Genomic DNA, 22,260 nt, shown 5'->3' with positions numbered 1-22,260 from the left:
GGTATCATTTTGAAGCTCGACGTCTCGGACGACAAATATCGAAAAACTGACCAAAAAACATTAATTCTTTCACCCTCAACATGGCAGTTTTCTACAAGGAGGAGGTTGATTTTTTTTTGCGAGCCATTTTTGCAAGTCATCGTATCGATTGGATTGACTTTGCCTAATTTTATTCATTCCGCATTTCCGGTCGCGTCATGGAGTAGCGGTAAGACGTCAGATTTTCTTTCACTTTCTTTTCCGCCTTCGCATCACGGGTTTGAGCTTGCTTACCCACTACCACTTATTTATTTATTTATTTGTTGTTTTTTTTTTGTTTTTTTTTTGCTAACATACACCTCCAAACACCCGGGCAACGCCGGGCACCCAAGCTAGTTATATAAAAAAATAATTTTATGAAATCAACAGTAGGTTCTCTACAGTGCCATGTAGATTACAATGTATTTTCACCGAGGTCACTGCGAGGGGCATGTGGGCTACTTCCTGGGGAGTCCCCAAATGAAGCGGACACTCAATCAAATTAATTAAAAAATAGGTGATTTCGCCGATTTTGATCACAGTAAAAACATTGGAGTGGGAAACAATCGTTGATCAGCATTCAAGCGGACAACTAGTGAACTATTATATATATATATATATATATATATATATATATATATACACACACACACACACACACACACACACACACATATATATATATATATATTCTATAATATGAGGCTGAACGTCTGTGTGTGTGTCTGGTCATGAATAGGCCCCTATATGGTTGACTATTATAGAAAACTGATCACATATAATGATAGATGTATCAAGACACAGGAATGGGTATGTTTGATCTGGCATAATGATGATTCATTAAAATTGTGGGGTCTGCGTAAGCACCTGGTCCACAAAGTATGGAAATAAAAAGTTTAAAAATTAAAAAAAAAAAAACGTTTACAAGTGTTTTTGATATAGATGTACATAAGAATACTTTGATAAGTATAGGCACCGCCAAAACTGGGGGGGGGGGCAGGTCAGTACTTTTTGACGGACCGTCTTTTTAAAAATCTACCAAAAATCAGGTAATTATCCGATCAATACGAAATTTTCAGCGATTATTAGGGGAAGAATGAACTTTATAACAGTGTACTTATTTTTCATAAACGATATTTATATATATATATTTTTTTTGCTTACAACCCCCCCTTGTTTTGAAGTGGGAACAAATATGCTTAAAATAATCATCTGAAACTGAACAAAACATATTGTGTTGTTGTAAGGGACAGAATTATAGATTAAAAAAAAAAAGCTTGTTTGCATACCTTATTTTGACTTCTGAATATCAGAATTTGATTGTGTTTAATTATCCCGCTTTTGAGTTTTGAAATGTGAAATTCGGTGAATATGTTAAGTAAAATAATTAATTTAAGTTAAGCAAAACAAAAAAAAAAAAATTAATATTTATACGAAAAAAGCCATTTTAAAATTTTTGATTAATAAATTAACAATTTTTTTTTTAGCGAGCCGAATAATGCATGACCATTATTAAACAGGGCATGCTTTGAATAATCGATACAAAAAAAATCGATAAATATTGTGCCCTTTGTGTTAAAAATAGCATCATTTTTTTCGATCCCGTTTGAAAACGTTTGCCGCGTTTCGGCTACGGTGGACCAAACGCGCTGAAATAATTTTTTTTATTCTGCTTTAAATTGCCCCCCCCCCCCTCATTTTGGGGAGCCTGGCCCCCACATACATACACATTAAAAAGCAAACTCATACAAATGGTCACCCATCTGGTACTGGCCAGCCTCAGCTTAATAATACATTGAAATTTTCGTCACTGAAAAATAAGTTTTTTTGGCCTGTTTGGTCTTCCATAGTTTTCTCCTTAACAAACGCAAACGCAAACAGAGTCGATATAGACTCTACATCGACGCGAAATATCTGGTTACCTATATGAATAAGTGGAATTATTTGAAATTCAGGTACTTATATTATAATATTTTTGCATATTCTCTTAGAAAATCATCTTAAATCTTAGTTAGACAATAAATAAATAAATTAATTATTTCAAAAACCTTTTTTTTTTATATTTAAGTACGTTTTTTTGTGCAAGACAAAAAATGTCAATTGTTAACTTTTTGGGAAAATTTAACATTTAAAATTTAATTAAAAATAGTAGAAAAAGTTTTACATTATTCTGTTTTCTATATGATAAAATTCAGGGTTTTATCTTTCTGGAAAAAAAAAGTTACTCAGAAATAATGGATTTCAATAAATGTAATTTAGTTTTAAAAAACAACAACAACTTGATTTTGCGGCCATTTTTGGCGGTGCCTAGATAAGTATGTTTTAACTTAAATAGGGGTGGTATAATAAAATTGCGGGGTCTGCATTCGCGCCTGGCCTCCATAGAATGAAAATAGGCACAAACTTTAATAAAGACTTTTCATATCTATCTGCGTAAGTACAGTTTGATAATTATGTTTCAGTTTGAAGAAATATTGTATAATAAAATTATGGGGTGTTCGTTTGCACCTGACCTCCATAGAATGGAAATATGTCACAAAGTTTAACAAGGTTTTTTAATATAGATCCACAGAATATTGTGATAAGTGTTTCAGTGTGAACAGATATGGTATAATAAATGATGGGGTTTATCTATTTTATTTTTACTTTCATCATATTTTGCGTTGGTTTTGATACCCCCAAATTCGAAGCTATCTATTTACAACCCTTCCTTTTCATAACCTATCATACTTTCATAAATCAGAGTCCATTTTCTGTAGGCTGTTTTTTAACCCAGTCAACGACAAGTACTTTTGCTAGTATATATATATATATATATATATATATATATATATATATATATATATATATAGAGAGAGAGAGAGAGAGAGAGCGAGAGAGAGAGAGAGAGGCAGAGAGAGAGAGAGAGAGAATAAATGACAGAAAGTTATATTCCAAAATTCATGATGTGTGACCATCTTATAATTTATTCCTTTAATTCAGTGGACTTATACAATTCTTAAATAAGGATTGATATATAATAAAAAATATATTTCTACAGACATATATATATATATGATGATTGCAACGTCTTGTCAGACGAGTGCCACTCCCTCAGACACTTAAAGTCCATGAGCCCCAAAATTACTCCTCTCGCCACAGGACCAATTTTTATAGACAAATGCCTGAGGGAGTATCTATACACAGATGATGTTACAGAGTCTTAGCTTTGTACGACAGCTAAGTCTCTCCCTCTCGGTTCAAAATGCTGAGATCCAGCAACAAGCAAGAGCAAGATAGCCAGCAACAAGTTAAACTGCAGACCAGCTTAATGCCAATACTGGTCTCCCGCTTTATGTTTTTTTTTTATCAGAGATTTGCTTCTCCTAGAAAGGTTGCCTTCACGACGGCTTATGAGAGCCCTCTCCACCCCAACACACACATACATACACATAAACACACACGGTGCAAGTTAGCCGTTGACCCCGAAAACGGGTTCATTCGCCCTTTGGAAGGTATTGTTTTTAATCCTTCAGGGAGACTAGCCACCCTCCTCACCAAACAAGTCTGGTGGGGGAACCAGTTTAGTCGCCGGTGACTCGACCATGAGGCAGGTAGTGTACTGGGTTACATGTTACCAGTAGCATATGACATGACCTGACCATATATATATATATATATATATATATATATATATATATATATATATATATATATATATATATATATAAGGGGGTCAGTAAATGATACACCCAGGCATATTCTCTCTCTCTCTCTCTTCTTCTTCTTCTTCTTCTTCTTCTTCTTCTTCCACCACCTTCCCAATTTTCTCTCTTCCCAAAGTAAAAAAAAAGTTATTTTAAAGAGTAAAAAGCATATATCGTTTTGGCAAATTTATAACGATGCTAGCGAGAAGCACCTGGTCTTGCCCGGTCATAAAATACGCTTAAATATATTTTAATTCATGATTTCGATTTATTATTACCGAGTCAATTCTTTATTGAATATATATATATATATATATATATATATATATATATATATATATATATATATATATATATGTAAACAAATTGAGCTTAGGTATTTGGACAATGTCAAAACATTGTTAATTTACTGCCCGCATAGCAGCAGGCGTATAGCGCAACGATTAGAAGCTCCGACTGCCGTTTGGCCAGTCGGGTTTCGATCCTGGCTTGATTAGCTGTGAAACAGCGAAACAGTACTGTATGTGGCTGACTATATATATATATATATATATATATATATATATATATATATATATATATATATATATATATATATATACAGAGTGAAACAATAAATTGTCGTCTTAGAAAAGACGACATGATTCCATTTCCGCTGGAGCAAACCTTGTACTAGTTCTCAAGAGTGATAGTTCATATATATATATATATATATATATATATATATATATATATATATATATATATATATATATATATACCGTCTATAAAAATGCAATCATTTGAGTCGCCTCGAGCCACTTTGCGATCTTGTGTCTCGGAGGGGATGCATTTAAAAAAACAAATGGCGAGAGGCAGACACACAGACATCAGCAGCAGCAACCCTGCTGTTTTTAACGGCGACGACGAGAGTCATTGCAATCTCGGGAAGATAGGTAAAGACGGTAGTTTCACGTTGCTTTCGTCTTGATTCGGGGGTGCATCTCACCCAGTGAGTTAAACGCGCCCCCAGATACCAACCTGGAAATTTCTACGACTCGGCGCAGTACATACAGCGCCCAGCCTTCCCCAATTGTCACCCATCTGGTACTGGCCAGGCTCATTGTTGCTTAACTTCGGTGATCTGGCGAGAACCGGGGTGTCGACGTGATTGTGTCGTGTGCCACATGTGGAGATGGTTTTATAAATTATATTTTTGCAAGTTGTTTTGTGCTAAAATTGGCTTTTCTGATTTTCTGATAATCATAATAGATTATCTTTTTCAACTAAGAAATTCCTTTTCTGGACGTTAGGATTAGTTTCATTCTTTATCTGGCTTGTTTTTATAAAGAGGCCAACGCAATTCTTTAAGATTAGTTTCGTGTAAAGTTAGCAAAATCTCTCCCGCCCCGCCCCCGCCTCTTCTCTTGCCTTGTTCAACTTTGACCCGCAACCGCTTTAAAACAATACCTTGACTTATGGTGGCCGGTTAATTAATCGCATTTTTTTTTTAGTAAGTCATATTTTCTTCTGCTCACTCTCCTCGCCCTCCCCTTCTCCTAGTTCTTCTTCTTCTTCTTCTTTTTCTTCTTCTTGTCGTATTTTAGCCGTTTGTGGAATAAGATTGTATTATTTATTTATTTATTTAAAAATTTTTTTAAATGTTGCAACATAATAGCGTTTAATTCAAACGGCAAAAAATGAGACGCAATTGATTTCAATATGTATATTGGAATTGAAATGAAATTTTCACACGGTAAAAATAAGGTAATTAATAGTTATGATAATTATAGTACAGTAAAGTATTAATAACGAAGGTGATAGTCTTAAATAATAATAAAAATAATGAAACTCCCGAAGGGGGCAGAGTTAGAGACAATGTTATCTCATTTTTTCTGTTTAAATTAAACACTATTACGTTGCAACATTTTACAAAATTTAAAAATAAAAAATAAATAAATAAAAAATACAATCTTCTCCCACAAACGGCTAAAATAATCCACGTGAACTTTTTCGAGCATGATTGCTAGGAATGAACGCTGTCCACACTACAAATTTCTAGTTCTTTCAACGGTTTTCTTTTTCATTTCGATACTTTTTTGTGACTAAGAGCGGAGGTCCGCTTGAAATATAAAAAATAACAATAAAAATATTAAATACAAAAAGTAACATCGTTTTTCATGCTTCAAAAAACCCTAATAACCTTATATATATATATATATATATATATATATATATATATATATATATATATATATATATATAATGTCAGGGGTGTGATTTCCGTTATAGATGCGTTGATTTAATTTGAATAAAATGAAATACGCATCATGTGCGCTTGAAAGCCAAATTACAACGCAATATTATGAAAATAAACAAATATTTTACTTATTTGAAATTTCTAAATAAATTTCAAACGAGTAAAATATTTGTTCATTTTCGTAATATTGCCTTGTAATTTGGCTTTCAAGCGCACCTGATGCGTTGGGGGTACAAAACTTTATTAAGGCAATCATGAAGGGAAGACGTATTCCTTCGGAATTCATTTTATATTAAAAAAAGACCGAGGAGAAAAGGAAAATGGATAGCGACTAAAAAATAAAAATAGGGAAATAAAAATATAAATAAATAAAAACGAGTCAATTGACATGTTTCGCCCTCACTCGTCAAAATTGGAATCGAGGGATTTATTTTTTAGTAATTTGTTTTCCTTAATGATAAAATCTAAAAAAAAGAGACGGGAGCAAGAGCAATGGTATGGGGATGAATTTTAGAGGCTGATCACGTTCAAACCCCACAAGCAGTCCTTTTGCTTACAAAGGGAAGGTTTCCTAAGGCGAACGTGAACAGTCTCCAAGACTTTTAGATGATATACGGAGTGAGCTCGACTCAATACGGAGAAAGAGTCGATGCTAAAGTTCGTTGCACAATCCCGGTATTTAATAAAGTGTTCCGTTATAGCGGATCCATATATGTTGTTTACAGCGTCGGCAGGTAGGAATGTTCCTATCCTGATTTTGCTCGGTACATGTTGTTGTATGCGACTTTCCAATTTTAAAGACGTTCGACCTCCGTAGTCGGCACCGCAACCACATTTAAATAAATAAATGACATTACTAATATGATGAGGGTGTAGAACATCCTTTTTATTGGAAGCCATTAATGGTTTTGTATTATATAAAACACGAACATTTGAAGCAAAATAACATCCTTCAACAGTTCACCAAACAAATTAGTTTATTTGTTTGGTGAATTTTTCACTTACTTTCCCCAGCCACGGCAATCGAATATAAACCGGACATTTATCCACCTTATATGATTTTCTTCGTAAAAAATCTGCTCTTTTCCTTTTAATGGTAGTTTCAATTACATTTAAGGGATACCCATTATTGGACAAAGCATCTGTAATTGTATTTAATTTCTCATCCATTTTTTCTGGCGAGCAGATTATTAGGGCACGATGTGCTAATGTCCAAATTAAATTATATTTGCGCTTGTTAGGGCAGAATGAATCCCAGCGTGTATACAGCCCAGTGAATGTTGGTTTGCGATAAATCATCATCAACGCTCTGATCCCCATCTGGCATCAATTGTGATGGATGGCTCTCGTCTGGGTGAGGCCCCGTGTTTTTACAAGCTTCTGTGTTTGACCTTTACTCCTGATCTGAAATGGAACACGTACATCAAGTCTGTTGCCAAGGTCGCTGGAAAGATGGTGGGATCCTTCTACCGCTCCAGAAGATATCTCACTACTGATGCAATTCTTTATCTATATAAAAGCCAAGTACGTCCAAGGATGGAATACTGTTGCCATATCTGGGCAGGAGCTGCTAAAAACAGCCTATCCTGCCTTGACAGAGTACAAAATAGACTTCGTGGCTTAGTGGGGGATGCCCTTTTCTCTACCCTGCAACCTCTCTCCCACAGAAGAGACGTTGCGAGCCTATCGTTGTTTTATCGTTATTTCCATGGCAGGTGCTCGTCTGAACTCCAATCTCTGGTCCCCCCTCGCCAATCTTTCACGAAAAACACCCGTCTAGCTGAATCTACTGTGAAAAATTTCCCCCACTCTATATCTGTGCCTAAATCGAAACGCGGATTCCATGAACAAAGGTTCTTTCTTAGAACTGCACGCCTGTGGAACTCTGTTCCATCTGCCTGCTTCCCACCGGACTACAACTTGGATGTCTTCAAGTTCAATGTTAACAAATTCCTAATGAACTGCCCCTTTAAGTAAACACTTCATCAAATCTCCACACTAACGTAATGTACTTGCAATAACCCTTATCCCTGAGTGGCTTCCGGGCCTTGATAAGTGGTGATCACTGTGTAAAAAAAGGTAACTAGATGGAGTTTTCGTTACCAAAACATCGAGAAACTGTCCCCAGTCGAACTTCTCGTACTCGATCATGGGTTGGAATTTTGCACTCCACCAAGTAATACAAAACGAGAAGAAATATTCTCTGAGTTTGAAGTTTTAGGTTCTCAGATAAACTTCAACCGGTTTCCGTGAATAAATTAAGGGACTTAAAAGCAAGTTTAAACAACCTTGCCTACAGTTACTCTAGTACACCAGTATCCCATTCAGAGTTTAAATGACGTAATGAACACCTTAACGTCATTAAAACTCTACGTAAAAATATATCCCTCGTGATAACTAGACCTGATAAAGGGTCTGGGGTAGTCATAATGAATCATGAGGAATACGTCAACAAAATGGCACTTATATTAAGCGATAGTGACAAATGTGTTAAATTAGGCCCTGTTGAGACCCATGATTCCACGAGTACTCTGGAATCTAAATTCCAGAAAAAATTAGTTAAAGGGGTAAAAGGTGGTTTACTTTCTTCTGAGGTAGCTAGTGAGATTAGATCCTCGGATTCTATCCGTCCAAGATTATATGGCCTACCTAAAACACACAAAGCGGATATTCCCTTAAGACCTATTCTATCTATGGTAGGGTCCTCACAACAGAAGGTTGCAAAATGAATCTTCAATATTCTTCAGCCAGTATCAAATTATTATAGTAAATACTGAAGATTCATTTCATTTCGCTGACTACATGCAAAAATCAACGAGTACAAATAAATTTATGTGTTCGTATGATATCAGCAATTTATTTACTTGCGTCCCAGTTTTAGAAACGATAGATATTTGTGCTGACTTTTTATATCGCAGCCAAAGTCCAACACCTTCCGTTCCTGAACACGTATTTGTTGAACTAATTAAATTTGCCGTTACATCCGTTGAATTTAGCTTTAATGATGTAATGTACAGGCAAATTGATGGTGTGTCGATGGGCTCCGTGTTGGGACCCACATTGGCCAACATTTTTGTAGGATTCCATGAGGAAAAATTAATGTCAGGACCCATAAAACCATTGGTCTATTTTAGATATGTAGACGACACGTTTTGCCTATTTGATAGTAATTCGGAGGCAAACAAATTTTTCTCGTTACTAAACAGTATGCATCCGGCGGTAAAGTATACGTATGAAAGTGAAGATAATTCCGCCCTGGCGTTTCTCGATGTTTTGGTAACGAAAACTCCATCTAGTTACCTTACATCGATTTATCGCAAACTAACATTCACTGGGCTGTATACACGCTGGGATTCATTCTGCCCTAACAAGCGCAAATATAATTTAATTTGGACATTAGCACATCGTGCCCTAATAATCTGCTCGCCAGAAAAAATGGATGAGGAATTAAATACAATTACAGATGCTTTGTCCAATAATGGGTATCCTTTAGATGTAATTGAAACCACCATTAAAAGGACAAGAGCAGATTTTTTACGAACAAAACCCAATATGGTGGATAAATGTCTGGATTATATTCGATTGCCGTGGTTGGGGAAAGTAAGTGAAAAATTCACCAAACAAATAAACTAATTTGTTTGGTGAACTGTTGAAGGATGTTATTTTGCTTCAAATGTTCGTGTTTTATATAATACAAAACCATTAATGGCTTCCAATAAAAAGGATGTTCTACACCCTCATCATATTAGTAATGTCATTTATTCATTTAAATGTGGTTGCGGTGCCGACTACGGAGGTCGAACGTCTTTAAAATTGGAAAGTCGCATACAACAACATGTACCGAGCAAAATCAGGAATGGCACATTCCTACCTACCGACGCTGTAAGCAACACATATGGATCCGCTATAACGGAACACTTTATTAAATACCGGGATTGTGCAACGAACTTCAGCATCGACTCTTTCTCCGTATTGAGTCGAGCTCACTCCGTATAACATCTAAAAGTCTTGGAGACTGTTCACGTTCGCCTTAGGAAGCCTTCCCTTTGTAACCAAAAGGACTGCTTGTGGGGTTTGAATGTGATCAGCCTCTAAAATTCATCCCCATACCATTGCTCTTGCTCCCGTCTCTCTCTCTTTTTTTTTTTTTTTTTTAGATTTTATCATTAAGGAAAACAAATTACTAAAAAATAAATCCCTCGATTCCAATTTTGACGAGTGAGGACGAAACATGTCAATTGACTCGTTTTGATTTTTTTTCCCTCTATTTCCCTACTTTTATTTTTTAGTCGCTATCCATTTTCCTTTTCTCCTCGGTCTTTTTTTTTTTTTTAATATAAAATGAATTCCGAAGGAATACGTCTTCCTTTCACAATTGCTTTAATATATATATATATATATATATATATATATATATATATATATATATATATATATATATATATATACTAGCAAGGAAACTCGACATTGCCCAAGAGAGATAAAATAATGATCAACGAATGTGCCACACTTCCAATACTTTTATTGTCATTGAAATGGTCCATTTTTCAAAACAAAATCGATTGATTGCGTGTTGCACTGGGAGGAAGCTTCACATACCTTTACGCAATTACTTAGTTCACAATACATTGCACTGTAGAGAAACTACTGTTGATTTTAAGAAAATCTTATTTCCCCGTGTTAAAGAGCCTGGTGGTCAGTCACGTGACACAATATGTAATCGGCCTGGCACAAAACTGAAAACCCATCTCTATTGATGAATGCTACTGCCTCTGTGTATCCTTTCCAGGAAGTAAACATCGGATGTTTTAGGATCGTATGGAACAATCACTCTAAGAAATCGGTATATCCTGAATTTCATAGACTGGCCAGTTATAGTTTGTAGTCGAAGGAGAAGGGTAGATAAAATATCGATGACTAACGCTGTGTTGTAGCGTCAATCACATACATGCCTGGTCGTGTGATTTTAAGACAAAGTTCTTCGCTTTTAAATGAGAATGAGGGGGAATCGTTGAACAGAAAGCGTACCAGAGGTAATTGGTCAAAAATGTGGTGAGACGACAACAACTACGGATGGCAGTGATGGCTGAGAATGCAGTTAGGAGATTCGAAGTTCCTATCCGTCGCGGTTACCACCTGACGAAGGCCAGAGGAAGTTGGCCGAAACGTTGTGCACCAATAAAAAGATAAGATGAGACTAATAGTCCGAAATAAAAGAAAATTAACAGAAATCTTCAGTTTTAGAAATGTTCACTTACCAGAAAAGCGCAACTATTTGACAGAAAACACCAGTTCTAGAAAACCTAGTGGATGGATTGTGTCGGCTAGAAAAATAATTTAGGGGCAACTATTTAAGATTAAAAAAAAAAATTATCGGTGAAGTGGAGTGCTATTTAACAGGAAAAGTGCAAGAATATGTGACTGATTGCATGGAAGATGTTGGGGGATGAGGGACTGTTTATTGAAAAAAAAAAAACTTAGGGTGGGGGCATATGTTTAACAAAAAATTGCCGGGGGTGCGCTATTTGTCAGAAAACCCAAATTTTTGTTAGAAAAGGTGTTGGGGGCTTTTTCACAGAAAGTGCGTCGGTAAATTTAACGTAAAATGAGATAAAAAAAAAAAAATTATTGGAGAACGCAGATTCCATGAACAAAGTTTCTTTCCTAACTGCCCGCCTGGAGAACACTGTTCCATAGGCCTGCTTCCCGGCTGACTACAACCACTGTCAATTCCCCATTCTCTAACTGTGCCTTAATCTAAACGCAGATTCCATGAACAAAGCTTCTTTCCTGGAACTGCTCGCTAGTAGAACACTGTGCCACTGGCCTGCTTCCCGGACGATTACAATATGGTAATCTTCAACTTCAATGTAAACAAGTTTTTGTTGTGCTTAAATAATCCAAATTCTACCCAATGTACACCATTAACAATTACTGAACTACCACCTTCCATCCATTAACTCTTATCCTTGAGTGGCCTTCGGGCCTTGATAAGTGGTGTTTCGCTTACAAAAAAAGAAATTTGACAGAAAAGCTGTTTATTGGAGAGGGGCGAGGTATTTGACAGAAAAGCTGTCAAGGTTGGAAGGTTTGACAAAAAAAAAAAAAATAAGGGGAGGGTCAGAAAGGTGAACTGTTTGCCAGAAAAAAGATGTTTCTATTTGCCTCCCCACGAGGGCAGAGTTAGACACTAGGGTCGTTTTTTTTTTTAATGTGGAGAAAAAGGAACAAAATGAAAATTGTCTCAGTAGTGAAGGATTTCTCCTCCACTAACTGAGAACAACAAAAAAAAAAAGATGTTAAAGAGAAGAGGGAGCTGCTTGGCAATGAAAGGGTCCACAGGTAAGAAGACCGTTTGGCAGAAAAAAAAAAAAAAGTGTCAGAGGAAAAGGGTTGGTTGGTTGTTTTTGTTTTACGGCATATCAACCCTTTTCGGGTTATTTAATGCCGAATCCAAAGATTTTGAAGAAAAAGTTTTTAATAGAATATATTTGTTGTTTTCAAGTCGGTTTCTATTTAACCCATAGTTGGAACCCTAACAGGTACTACCACTCCGGGTCAGAGTGGACCTGGGAGCAATGGTAATTAAAGGGTGGATCCACACTCCCCAAAGCCCGCAAGCTGGGGCCTCACCACTGGATATAGTTTAAGGTCATATCCAGGACCCCCATTGAGGGATTTTTACCCTCTGCAAGGGGACAGTCGGTGTATTCTAATGCCCCACCGACAGGGCCTCAGAGGAAAAGGGAACTATTTGGCATAAAAAGTGTCGGGGTGAGGGACTATTTGACAGATAACGGGTAGGTGGTTGTTTCTCAGAAAGATGTCGGAGAAGGGGTGACTATTTTAGATAAAAAGCTGTGCGGGAAGAGGGGAGAAAAATAGTTGACAGCAATATCTTCGTTGGAAGAGAAAACGAAAAGAACTTAGCAGTAACCCTAGATTGAGTCTCTCTCTCTCTCTCTCTCTCTCTCTCTCTCTCTCTCTCTCTCTCTCTCTCTCTCTCTCTACGCATTCAATTCGGAGCTGATCTGAAACTAAGTGGCTGCTTTCGTCTAGCGTTTGTTTACTTTTCTGTCCGCAAGTCTGTTGATTGCCTCAATTTGCGTCTTCACCGGAATCAATTCAACATCTGTACAAACAAACAAACAAACAAACAAACAAACAAACAAACCGACTCGAAAATTTAAAAAGAAACGCCAAATTCTTTGGATTAAAAAAAAAAAAAAGAAAAAGGGAAGTTTGAAATTTCACATCGATGAAAATTGGAATTTACCAACTTTAGAAAAGTAAGTTTTTGATTTTCGAAAAAAACAAACAAAAAAAAACCACAAAAAACGCCATTTTTTATGGAGGAGGTGCATTTTTGGCGGACCTGAAGAATCTTGCCCCCCTCCTTTATTTGTTTTTATTTTCATCTTTTTATCGATTTTTTTTTTAGCGGATTATCATCGAATAGACACTAGTCTACCAGATTATTAAAAAAAAAAAAAATGAAAAATAAAAAACAATATTTATGAATATTTTAGGGGTGCTCGTGCTCACTGCTCAGTTTCTAATGCAACGTTGTAGTAAATCGACCACCCATTTTAGGTTCACTCGACGTTTTGAGGCCAAATTTCGCAAATTTATCCTTCTTAAAGCAGTTTAGCTTTTTTGGATGATTTTTAAAAGCAAAATTCAAACAAAAGATTAAAGTACTCATAAACATGGATAAATTCGCGAAATTTAGCCTAAAAACATGTAGTGGTTCTAAAATAGGTGATCAATTTATTACAACGTTGCATTAGAAACTGAGCACCCCTAAAAATATTTCAAACTTTACTTTTTTTTTCTAATAATCTGATAGACTAGTGTCAATTCGAGAATAATTCACTGAAAAAAAAAAAATAGAAATGGGGGGGTCAAGATTCTTGAGGTCCGCCATATTTATTTTTTTATTTTATTTATTTTATTTTATTTTTTGTAAATTTGTAGATGAGCATCATCCACCGATTCACCCATCCCTTCCAAAAAATTTCGATTCTACTTTTTTCAGGCGATTAGATGTGATTACCCTAAAACACTCGTCCAAAAGAAAGGAAAAACAACAACAAAAAACAAAAATATATTAAAATGCAGAGTGGGGGATAAGTTTCGTATATAAACTTAACGTTAAATGATCTCCTGTTTTAGGTCATTCTAACTTTTGAGGGCAGTTAACCATTTTCTTTCTTTTTGCTACTAACCCTAAGTCCGAGTGGCAATATTGCAAAAACCATACGTAATCGCATAAAAAAAGTAAACACAGTTACCAAAACGAAAATGATCGGTGCCTGTTCAGAATTACACTAAAAAAAAACAATAATGCAGAAAACACAAACACGTCTTTATGATGTACGCACCTGTAGCGGAAGAAAGATGTCACATTCTAAAAATCACATAAATTAATCAAGTATTTTTTTTTAAGCGAGGAAGGGTCTGAGACATGCCATGTTTTTAGAATTAGGTCCAAAGTCCGACAACTCAATTCGACTACATAAATTTACAAACCCTGTTATTTTATTATTTTATTATTTTATTATTAGCGGGGTTGGGGAAGGTGAACGGGTTATCCCCGGGCGTAAAATACGCTTAAATATGATAATTTAATTTGTCCAGATTTTCATATATATTATTATAGAGTCGTGATTTCAAAAGTAAAACAAAATAAAAGTATTTGGGTGCCATCAGCTAGAATCGAAACCGAAAGCAAAAGTGTAGCATTCAAAGCTGGTGACGTTACCACTGTACCAACGTGTCACGGATATGAACTAAGACGAATGTACAAAATGTATAACGATTTTTTCAATTTTGACCCATTTTTGACCTCTTAAAAACTATTTTAACCGGCTAAAGACCCATAAAAGAACGGTTCATAAAAAAATCCATTAATTTGAGACCCCCCTAGCGTCGCTCTGCGACTTTTAGTTTCGGAAGAGATAGAGTTTGAAAATATGGAGACAGACAGATAGACAGACAGACATATAGGCGTTTATATATTAGATTATTAATCGCAAAAAATCGTAAAAAATTGTTTTTCTTAATTTATTAAAATACTACTTGTTCAATTTACGTGATTTTCGGAATATGACATTTTCGTGCCATGACGCAATTCTAAAAAAGCACTAAATGATCTTGCGTTTTCTAGTAATTTAAGCGTTTTTAGAGCAATTAACCAGTTTCCCTTTTTTTTTTTTTTTTGCTATGGGAGATAAATACTATAAAAATAAATAAAGATTTTGATAAACTCCTATAAAACGCTAATATGGGTCTTAAGTAAGATCAAATTTTACGTTAACTTTATATATGAGACTGATCCCCCACTATAAATTCTAACTTTTTCTTTCCTCTTAGTTTTTCAAGGTGTGGACACATAGCGCCCCCCCCCACACACACGCAAACATCAAGTAGGATTTCGTTTGTTTGTTTTTTTCTTGTTTTTTTTTGTTGTTGTTGTTTTTTTCGGAGAAAGATAATACCTGTGGGTGTTCATTCACAAATTTACCTTTTTATTTTCGTGTTTAAGTTTGAATCGTTGTTTTTGCAGACACACACTTATGCGGGTGTTGAGTGTTTTGATTTTCTCCCGTGTTGCAAAATGCAACCCATTATTTAGGATTTGAACACTGTCAAAATATTTAGTAATATGAAAATATATCCAGGCCACGTAAACTACACAGGAATGTTTATGTTTCATTCTCGGGGGAAATCATCAGGTTAATACATATGGCTGATACCTCTTCTCTATACTTAATAAAAAAAGTCGATTTTTCCCGTATCACTTTCGACGCTATAAGAAAACAAAGAGGCAATTCCTATGCAGAATTTTCACACACACCATTTCCAGCAAGAATACGTCACCATTTAAGAAATGTTACTATTTACTTCTTCGATTCACTCTCTCAAATACATAATCCCAAATCCACGTAGGTAGTAGTAGCAACCGGAACCCAAAATCACTGGACCCTTTTTTTTCATAGCCATATATACCCACATGTAAAAAAAAAATTATTCGTGATCTTAGATACAGTCATCTACTAGATACTAACGTTATCATAAAAAAACTCTAATTAATGACCGCTCCCCTTCCTTGCTTAGTTCTATGGAATTACAGAATACACAGCTATCAGCAGTTTAACATAAACATTAACATTAGAAATAGTCAGACTTACGATTAAGAGTTCGTTTTTTTTTTTTTTCAAACGAGAAAATACAAAAGATTCGGATTGATGATTTCAAATGCACAACCAACCAAAAAAAAAAAAAAAGAAGTTATTTATTGCATATCGTAAGATTCCTATTTCTAATGTACTTTTTTTAGAATATAAAACCATATCTTAACAAAAAAAAATATTTCGTTTAATCATCAAAAAAGGAGACACACCTATTCACGGTACATTTACATTTTTCCTCTATGCTTTTCACCATTCATTTGATTGTGATCTAATACGCATGGAAATTTCTGAAATTATATACAAATGTGAAGTTAAGGTGGATAATAGTAAAACGATATATATAGGGAGAACTGATTGTAATTTTAAGGGCAGATATAAAAACCACATTGCATCATTTAACATTTGACAAGAGTAGGAACTAAATTGGAATGAGGGTAAGGATAGAAATAATGATAGGACAAAAATAAACATTAAAAATAAGAAGAGAAACACGATTGCATTAGGGAATTGGGTTAGAGGAACTACATGGTGGATAATGAAGATAGTAAGATAAACTACATAATATATAGGGATAAAAGGAAAAAGAAACGTAGGGAATAAAAATAGGTATAAAATAAAGATAAGAAAAACAATGGAATTAAAAATGATAAACAAACATATAATAGTAATAATGCAGTTAGGACGAGGAGAAATAGACACAAAGAGCAAGTCTGGTTTAATCCACCTTTCAGCGAACATATACAAAATGATATCTCTGAAATTTTACAAAATAGTTGAGAAGAACTTCTCCCCAGAAAATAGATTAACTAAAATAATTAACAAGAACACATTTAAACTTTCATTATCAACAAATTAAAGTAAAACTATGATAAGTTCAAATAATGGTAAAGTTAACAAAATAGTGAATAACAGCAGGATTAAATCAGGAGAATTTAATATTGAGAAAAAATGTAACTGTAGTATACCTAACGAATGTCCATTGGAAAGCAATCGTTTAATTTCTGAAATTGTATAAATAAAATAGAATTTGAATTAAAGTGGTCAATAGTAGATAAAGCTAGAAGATACTTATTTATTTTTTTTACATAGGCGTCATCACTTATCAAGGCCGATAGGCCACTCAAGGATAAGGGTTAAAGAGTGTACAGTAGTCGAAAGGACAATATAGTAATCGATAGTAATGGAAGTTCGGTAAATTTGTTAACTTAAGTGGAACAGCTCATCAAAAACTTGTTTACATTAGACTTGAAGACAACCATATTATAGACAGCTGGAAAGCATGAAAATGGAAGACAATTCCACAGGCGTGCAGTTCTAAGAAAGAAGCTTTAATCATGGAATCTATGTTTAGGTTTAGGCACAGATAAAGAGTGGGGGGGAATTATTGATAGTGTTTTCAGCTAGTCTAGTGTTTCTTGTGAAAGTTTGGCGAGGGGGGACCATAGATTGAATCGTTTAATTCCTGAAATTGTATAAATAAAATAGAATTTGAATTAAAATGGTCAATAGTAGATAAAGTTAGAAGATATAAACCTAGTAAATCCAAAAGATGTAATCTATGTTTATTTGAGTCATACCATATAATGAATTCTAAAGAAGAAATATTAAACAAAAAGTTTGATGTTATACAAAGCTGTCTACATAGAAATAAATTCCTATTATCACACCTAAGACCTGATTAAAAAGAACGGGTTTAAATAAAAAAAGAAAAAAATGATTAAGAAATATGTTTAAAGTAAAGTGTAAGTGCTAATTAAATATGAAATTTAATACGAAGATTTTAGGGTGGTGCAATAGGTTATTAAATTAAAATGCAAAAAATAAACTAAGGATAACCTAAATAAGGGAAATAGAATTTGTTTTACAATGTCTCATGACTTATCGAGGCCCGGAGGCCACTCGAGGATAAGGGTTATTGAGTGTACAGTAGTCAATGGAATAATTTCTTAGTAATCATTAGTAGTAGAAATTTGGTAAATTGGATAATTTAATGGGACGGTTCATCAAGAATTTGTTTATGTTGGACTTGAAGACAACCAAATTGTAGTCAGCTGGAAAACAAACTAACAGAAGAGAGTTCCACGGGCGTGCAGTTCTGAGAAAAAAGCTTTGTTCATGGAATCTACGTTTCGGTTTAGGCACAGATAAAGAGTGGAGAAAATTATTGACAGTGGTTTCAGCTAGACGGGTGTTTTTCGTGAAAAATTGGCGAGGGCAGACAAGAGATTGGGGATCAGATGAGGACTTGCCATGGAAATAACGATAAAGCAGAGACAGGTTCGCAACGTTTCTTCTGTGGGAAAGTGGTTGCAGGGAGGAGAAAAGGGCGCCCCCACTAAGCTACGAAGTCTAAGCTGCTTCTAGCAGCATCTGGCCAGATATGGCAAGAGCACTCCATCATTGGACATACTTGGCTCTTATATAGATAGAGAATTGCATCAGGAGTGAGACATCTATTGGAATGGTAGAATTAAATTTTAATTTAATAATCGTCATTTGGGAATAAACTAACACCTGGGAATTTTTAACGTCACAAAAAAGAGAAAAAAAATCAAACGTTAAGTAATTGCAAAATATTGATATCAACAGATTATGATGGATTAAAATAGAATAAAATCAGAATATAAGTTTGAAGCAAACTAAATGAGAAATTGAACCTAGACTGATATAAGTAGAATATCTGTTATTTCAGAAACTTCAACCAAGAGATCTTTTTAGGATTCTGTTTTTTTTTTTAACCCAATTGTTTAGGTCTCTCTTGCACTTGGTTCACTGGGTATATTTGCGAGGTAGGTCTTGAAATTCTTTTTCATTAAACCAGTAACTCCCATGTTTACTCGAATAATGGAGATCTTCCTAAAATTTGTGTGTATGTGTATGTCTTTTTGACACTAGATATCATCTTTTGTTGAGTGCAAATAAACACGTTAAGGAGATTAATAAATACAAAAGTTAAAATATTAAAGAATAGTTGGAATTTCGATAAATAAAGTATGATAAATTTCGATAAATGAATTAATAAATATGGGTAAAATCGAGTTATGTCCCTTTCTCCGTAAATGATACAAACTAGTAAAGATTAGAAGATAAAAAATGTTTATTAAGATAAGACTTGAAAAGATAGATTCAACATTTCGATTATTTACATAACCAGTATGGGATGCCGATAAATTTTAATATTATTTATATTAACTTTTTAATTATAGATTTTTTTTCTTAAGATATAGCATGGGAAGGAAAAAAAAAAATCAACAAATATATCGTAGCATGCAAATAAAACCTTATACGAAACTGAGGCTACTTTGAGATATGAATAGTTGGACTATAAACAAATAGAGACTAATATTTGAAGGTGTAGATTAGGATTTGGGGAATAAATTAATAAAATAGATAAATCGGAAAGGGATAAAATGTGTATAAGAATCGGAAAAGTCATTATAAGAGTAAAGGAATATAAAAATTTGAAAAAATTGTTGAAGTAGCATATAAAAAGAAGAAATACGAAAATGAGACACTTACTCAATTCGAAGGCAAGCCTAAAGATAGATAAACAAAAAAAAAATAAATAAAATTGATGGGTGCGAGGTGAGTTCAGCTACTGGATCCTTTAAAGTAGTGATTATGAAATATATATGTATAACAAATGGATTTTAGTGTCTGACGAGTAGCTATTTTTGGAATATTTTTAAATAATACGTTTAAATTTGTCCAAATAGTTATAAAACAATTGAAACACATAAGGAAGTATACCATATGATGTTCTCATTTCATATTTTCTTGTCTTGATTTTGCATGAATATTATATATATATATATATATATATATATTCACTAATTGATATAATAATTAAATGTAAAACAATACTCAGCAATATATATATATATATATATATATATATATATATATATATATACAGGGTAACCCAACAAAAAACGGGCCCCAACTCTAAATAGGCCCCGTTTCTTAGTGTTTTATCCGAATGAAATGAAACTTTGGTCATAACTAGTTTATTATATTCAAAACATCACATCAAAACACTAGGATCTTTACCCTTTTTTTCCGTTCTACAGCATATGTTCTAGATGGCCTCCATTTAGCTTTTGTTTTTTTTTTTTGGGGGGGGGTCACCCTGTATATATATATATCTGTAGAAATATATTTTCTTATAATATATCCTTATTTAAAAAGCTCAATTACACGTATCGTTTCTGTAGGACATGTATTATTTTTTACTTTTGGTTATTCGTCATCATCATCATCATCATCATCATTATCATCAAAGAGGTCAAGCGTCCTTAAATATTTTTTTTTTTTTTGCGGATATGTATTGTTTTTATTGTTGTATTAATTTCTTTAAATTGATTCGAACATGAATAGGTAACTGGACCTCCACTGCCTTGCGGGCCAAGGTTCTTTAACCAAAGGCTAAGGGTGAGCTAACCCTGACAGAAACGTTCAGAGAAGCTTAGGCCCTGTCAGCTGCGGCATGCATGACCCACCGGTGTGTGGAATATGCTCTGGTGCCCAGCAACCTAAATCTAAGACATGGACCGAATAGGATTGAGGTGAAGAGGGCTTCCGGTAGCTGTGATGAAGGCAACCATTCTAGGAGAAGCTAATCTCAGATTTTAAAAACCATAAAGTGGAAGACCAGTACCCGCATTAAGCTGGTCTACAGTTTGACTTGTTGCTGGTCATCTTGCCCTTGCTTGTTGCTGGATCTCAACATTTGGAACCGAGAGAGAGACTTAGCTGTCGTACAAAGCAAAAACTCTGCAATAACATCTTTGTACAGATACTCCCTCAAACATTTGTCTACAAAAAAAAAAACTAAAAAAGTCCTATGGCGATATAAAAATTTTTGACGCAAGCTGGCCTGACAGGCTGGAAGCATGTAATAACTAATCTACCATTATTATAGGCATATATGTATGTATGTGTGTATATATGTCTATATGTATATGCGTGTGTGTTTGTGTGTATGTATGTGTGTGTTGGGGTGGAGAGGACTCCTGTAAGCCATGGTGAAGACAATCTTTCTAGGAGAAGCAAATCTCTGATTTAAAAAACCATAAAGCGGAAGACCAGTACCTGCATTAAGCTGGTCTGCAATTTAACTTGTTGCTGGCTATCTTGCTCTTGCTTGTTGCTAGAAAAGTTGTGACGCGTGGAGTCTTAAAATGCTGGAAGCATGTAATAATTGATCTCAATGACCATCTTCAGTGTCATGCCTGCGTGAGCGTGTGAATTCACTGGTAAGACTAAAAAAAAGTCATTTTTGGGCTCATGGATTTAAGTGTCTGAGGGAGTGGCACTCATCTGACAAGACGTTGCAATCATCATGTATATGCATAAGTGTATATGTGTATGTAAATTTATATATGTATATGTATGTGTCTATGTATATATGTATGTATATATATGTATATGCATGTATATATATGTGTGTGTATGTATATATGTATATGTTTGCATGTATATGTATGTGTATGTATGCATATATATGCATGTATATGTATGTGTGTATGTATATGTATATATATATGTATATATATGCATGTGTATGTATATGTGTGCATGTGTATGTATATGTATGTGTATAATATGTATGTATATTTATGTGTCTGTATGTGTATGTATATGTATATGTGCATATATGCATGTATATGTATATATATATGCATGTGCGTGTATGTATATATATGTGTATATGTATATGTCTGTGTGTATATTTATGTATGTGCATGCATGTATATGTATATGTTTGTGTATATGTATATGTGTGCATGTATGTATGTATGTGTATATATGTGAATGTATATGTATGTATGTGTGTATGTATATGTCTGTATGTGCATATTTGTATGTATGTATGGCATATGTGTATGTATGTATATATGTGTGTATGTACATATATATATAAATATATATATATGTGTGTGTATATATATATGTATATATATATATATATATATATATATATATATATATATATATATGTATGTATGTATGCATGTATAATAATGACCGTTTTAAGTGTCATGTCTACTTGAGGGTGTGCAAGTCGCTGGCAGGACTAAAAAGTCATCTTCGGGCACATGGACTTTCAGTGACTGAGGGA

The 22,260-nt window shown here is 34.3% G+C and overlaps 1 protein-coding gene across 11 annotated transcripts in view; it reads left to right on the top strand.

Annotated features, from left to right (window-relative positions):
• Positions 1 to 22,260, top strand: part of LOC145261064 (hydroxysteroid 11-beta-dehydrogenase 1-like protein) — a 321,599-nt gene that overhangs the window by 212,674 nt on the left and 86,665 nt on the right. Inside the window, exon 1 of one of the 11 annotated variants that reach the window (XM_080119232.1) lies at positions 10,412 to 13,232. The exons of 9 other annotated variants lie outside the window; for them this stretch is intronic. The gene's annotated coding sequence lies outside the window, so the exon portion shown is untranslated. Of the gene's footprint in view, positions 1 to 10,411; positions 13,233 to 22,260 lie in introns of those variants that run through there. One more of the 11 variants, XM_080119236.1, reaches the window with a different exon arrangement.

This window comes from Euprymna scolopes, chromosome 37 (genome assembly GCF_053919585.1).
Source record: "Euprymna scolopes isolate OS-2025 chromosome 37, ASM5391958v1, whole genome shotgun sequence".
NCBI lineage: Eukaryota > Metazoa > Mollusca > Cephalopoda > Sepiida > Sepiolidae > Euprymna > Euprymna scolopes.
The sequence above is the reverse complement of the archived record's forward strand: the minus strand, read 5'-3'. Positions and strand labels throughout refer to the sequence as shown.